Raw genomic sequence first — 5407 nt, forward strand, 5'->3', positions numbered from 1 at the left:
CAAAGAGTTGATTTTCTGTGATCTTTTGTAGGACGTCAGTCCGATGTTGCAACAGAGATGAAGAAAATATAAGAACTCATTCAAACATATCACCAGAAGTCTACTCAGGAATTCTCTTAAAAAATGGGAAAATGGACCCTAGAACACACGTGGTGCATTGCTAAAGCCCCATACACACTAGAGGATATGGTAAAAGTTATCATTTAGAGAAGGCTTTTGAGAGTTATCTTTTACTATATTGTCCACTGTGTATACTTAATATTGCTAATGATGCATGCTCCTGCACATCTTTAATGACCCATCCTCATCCTGCATGCACTGACGAGGGAGGTCCTCTGCCCCACCTCCCCCATAGACATTGGCAAGTGTGTGTGCACTTGCCGATGCCAGGACCCCTCCAATTTTTAATTATTAGTGCGTATTATTACTTGGCTTTGTCACTTGATTTAAATTGAGTTTTAGCACCACCTGCTGAGTGCATTGAATATTACTACATTAGCTAAACTCATCGAAACTTTGCTGGTTTGTCGGGAAGTAATTTACAAAGTGTACTTGATAGATAATGCAAATCACCTTGGTTTTGTACTGTTGCACCCTGATGATGTAAAGAGCGCACTACTCGCTACTACCTATTCATGACTGATAGTTGCCCAGAGGGGAATTAAGCATGGGGTGACAGGGGCGGTCACCCATGGGCTCCCACACATAAGGGTCCCCCACACCGGCACTGCTGCCAGTGTGGGGCTCCTGTCACCCCGTGCTTGGGCGGCGCAGGGCAGGTGGTCCCTGCAGCGGGCTGGGCAGTCAGCGCCGGGGTCCCTGCAGCAGGCTGGGCAGTCAGCGCCGGGGTCCCTGCGGCAGATGGGAACTAGTAGCCAATACCGCTACTAGTTCCCATCTGCTGCAGGGACCCCACCTCTGATTTCTCATACGCTGCAGGGACCCCCGCGCTGACTGCACAGACCGCTGCAGGGACCCCCTGCCCAGGTACCAGCCTCCCCGGGGGGAGGGGTGTGTCTAAGGGAAGGGGTGGTGTCTGTGGGGTCCCTGTGCACTATCCTGTTGCACATCCATATTCAATTCCCTCAACATCAAATTATTTTCCCTGTCTGTGCAAATGAGAGTAAGTCTACACTTCCTCAACTCTGTGACGGAGATAGGCTGATCAAGGCCAGCACTTACGTCACACACCCAGAAAACAACAGGTGTCCAACACCAAATGGCAACTTCCTCTCCGTTAAATTGCAAATGGATTATGATTAGATATTTTGGTACTTGTTTCCTAGCACGGCGCCTGTCGGGGTTGATCGCATGCCTTAAGTTAAGGTACTTAAGGCATGCGATGGACGCGATTTTCTGTCAATTACCAGCTTTAATTGCTGGTAAAGACAAAATCGCGTTGATCGCGGCCCATTATAATGGGCCGCGATGCGACCGACGCGATCAACGCTATTTTCCCATAGAGAACAATGTTAAATTCGTTTTAAAGTTAAAATCGCGTTGATCGCGTCGGCCGCATGCCATTGTAATGGCATCCGATGCGATCGACGCGATCAACCCGATTTTACATAGGGAACAATGGGAAAAGGGCCAATATGGAAATTTCTCATTGCATATGCCCCCCCCCGATTGTTAATGCCACCCAACTATTGACGCCAACCCGAAGCGTGGCGAGCGCAGCGAGCCCACGAGGGGCGGCGGTACGCGTCCTCCGACCTTTTCATACCCCCACTATCCATGTCGGCGCTATATAAAATCAACTCCACGCCGACGTGAATAGTGGGGGTATGAAAAGGTCGTAGGACGCGTACCGTCGCCCCTCGCGGGCTCGCTGCGCTCGCAACGCTTCGGGTTGGCGTCAATAGTGGAGTGGCGTTAACAATGGAGGGCCATTTTAGCCATCAAGGGGGGGGGGTTGCTATCAAAATGGGGGGTTTGGGGGCTTTTTACATTGAAATCAATGTAGAATTGGGTCTCGGGGACCATTTTACATTGATTCCAATGTAAAAATCGCAGCGATCACATACAATGCAATCAACGCGATTTTTGCGGCCCCGATCAATACAATTAAAATCGGTGGCGCCGTGCTAGGATACAAGTACCGATATTTTTCTTTTTCTGTCACTATTTTGGCTTGTGCATGCACAGTTATTTAATAATCTTTAGGATTGCCGAATGCCCACAGTAGCGAACAGGACTTAATAACCTCTTAAGTTTATTGAAATAGCAAAGAGGGTCTTTAATTGCAATTCATCTGATGATTCTTTATGTCATTCTACAATATATGCAATCCTCAATCTATGGTATCATGTGTATACCGGGAATACCACATGGAAGGCAATATCACCCACCAGGGACAGTGTAGTGGCCAACTACAGGTGCGGTTTGCCCATAATTGTCCATAGTGACAGGCAGGTCAGTACAGCGTTCTTTAGCTTCCATAGGATGGGGAGCAGAAGATCCACCAGAACCACTATGACACCTCACTTGGGCTTGTCACGTCGCTATTTGGACTCTGGAGAACTTGAAACGTGACCGTGTCCAGTGAGTCAAGGTTCCAGTTGTGTTTTGTGCTGATGGCAGGGTCTGAGTGTGGAGCAGACCGCAGGAGGCCATGGATCCAAGTGTTATCAAGGCACCACGCTGGGTAGTGGTGGTTCCATAATGGTGTGGGGGACTGCTAGTCCTCCTGAACACATCATTGACCAGTAACTGCTATGTTGCTTGACCATCTTCAGTCTTTCATGGACTTCATTTACCCCACAATAATGGAATATTGCAGCAGGAAAATGCACCCTATCATCAGTCCCAAGTTGTCCAGGACTGGAGTGCTGGGGTGGCCACCACGGTCACTTGATTTGAACCCAATCATGCATTTATGAGATGCGGTGGATTCTCAAGATCAGATGGCATGAATGAACGGATTCAGTACTGAATCCCGGCGTTCAGAATCCCGACAGCCGAAATGCCGACAAGGGGGGCACGTGGATCGCCCCCCCTTGCGGGCTCACTGCGCTCGCCACGCAGCGGGCCCGGTGCCTCGCTACGCTCGGCACACTAATTTATTCTCCCTCCAGGGGTGTCGTGGACACCCACGGAGGGAGAATGTGTCGGGATTCCGGCGTCGGGATTCTGAACGCCGGGATCCCGACCGCCGGGATTTTAACTGCATCCCGAATGAACACCTCTGCAGAGTTCTACAGTGCTGACCACTACTTACTTGTGCTTTTGGCTGATATCCCATGGTCTTTGTGGTATACACAGCACATATAGTACACCGAACACCTCTTACGCAAACGTTATGTTAGAACATCTAGGGCAGTGGTCAGGGAACTCGGTCCTTATTACCCCACACAGTGCATGTTTTGCTGGTAACCCAGCAGGTGCACATGTGTACTAATTACTCACAGGCACATTTTATAAGGTCCGCAGGTGGAGTTAATTATTTCACTTGTGAGGAGACCTGCAAAACATGCACTGCATGGGGTAATGAGGACCGAGTTCCCTGACCACTGATCTAGGGGATAGTTGTTTTAAATTAATCCTGTTGAGTCACTCACTCAAAATCCTTGATACATTTCTGTGAAATGTTTTCTTCTACAGAAGACAAGTCTCTTTCTTCCAGAAGAAATCACCATTATCAATTGGCAAAACGCGTCACAGATCTTATGTCAGTTGACAATATAATTTATATGTATTGTTTTAATCACAAAGTTTTCTGTGTTTTTTAGAGCAGAGGCTGGAACTGCATGCTGGGCCATGTAGTCTTATAAAAGGCTATCTATTACTTATTCTCGGTAAGTTTAGGTTTCAGTTAAGCACAATTTAAGTTGCGTGGGTAAAGTGCCCTACGGCCTATGCTACAGAATTACAGACCTCTGGGCAGCACGTAAAGTTTATTTCTACTGAGACAAGTGTTACCTGCTGCCTATGGGCTACTTGTGGGTATGTCATAGAATAGATCCAGGCACCTTACCCCGGAGAACAGGCTGTGTGACACAATTTGTGAATCTGAAACCCCTATGCCTATGCCATAGGTTCTCAAACTCAGTCCTCAGGACCCCACACAGTGCATGTTTTGCAGGTCTCCTCACAGAGGGGTAGATTTATTAACCAGCGATCAGAGGAATATGCGCTATCCCCGTGCGTTATTGCAGGGGATAGCACTTCCCCTGATGTATGACACCCGCGAGGCAGGTGTTCAACAGGCAGCGCTACGGGGGTGGAGGCTTAGCGTAGCTACGATATTTTAAATAGAGCGCCTTGGTCTTACCTGATGTATCACCAGGAGCTGTGGGGCTTCATTCCTTATGGGACCCTGTCGCTGTTCGACAGATTTTTCTCCAACCCTCTAACGCTCTGCGCCGCTTGCTGGTCTCCACTGTCTTCAAATTAAAACTGTGCATGCACCAGGTATACAGCACCATACATTTCCCAGCATCCCGTGCGAATATTACCCGGCGCATGTGCAGTTTTAATTTGAGGACGCCGGAGACCAGCAAGCGGCGCAGGGCGGTAGAAGGTTGGAGACCCAGCTGACATCCGTTATTGGAGGACGCGTATCCCTGACGGGGGAGGATAATGCACTCCCATAATAATAATTACGTCATAATAATACATGCTGCCGATAACAGGACACACTTCGCCACGATAAAATGGTGAAGCGGGTCTTGACGCTTAAGGAACAATAAAGACCTCATGATAAATCTACCCCATACCTCCCAGCTTGCAGGGAAAGACACAGTGATGCACACCGCAGGCCTATACTCACGGCTCTTTCACGAGGCCACGCTCCCATCTTGACGCTATGGGGGCATGACCCAGAGGCTCTGTGAGCCTCTAGCCATGCCCCCAGCCCCCTGGCTGCAGGAATAGATGTTTATTCCCGACTGCTCACCAGCCGACAGGGGGGCCCCCAACAGCCCCCCCCCCCCCCCCTCACCACGGGACACTACCGGCCGCGGGAGGGACGCGGGAATGTCCCCGAAAACCGGGACATTCCCGAGGTGATCGGGACTGTTGGGAGGTATGCTACCCCATAATCACAAGTGAAATAATTAGCTCCACCTGTTGATCTTTTAAAATGTGTCAATGAGTGATAAAGTAATAAATACACCTGTGCACTTGCCCAGTAACCTGGAAAATTGTGTGGGGTCCTGAGTACCCAGTTTGAGAACTTCTGCCCTATGCTGATCTATAAGACCAAATATGCTGGGACAAGAATACCTGATAAGAAATGATATTGCCTAGTATAACAGAACATGCTGGGACATGTAGTTCCACAGCAGCTGGTCAATCACAGGTTCATGTGTATGCCTCTCATAGCTTCCCTCCTCCAGCAGCACCCACTAAAGCTGCTAGAGCCGAGGCTGACTGAATCTGAGACGTCTGAGTCTGACATACAGCA

Source organism: Crinia signifera, chromosome 5, assembly GCF_055691185.1.
Source record: "Crinia signifera chromosome 5, ASM5569118v1, whole genome shotgun sequence".
NCBI lineage: Eukaryota > Metazoa > Chordata > Amphibia > Anura > Myobatrachidae > Crinia > Crinia signifera.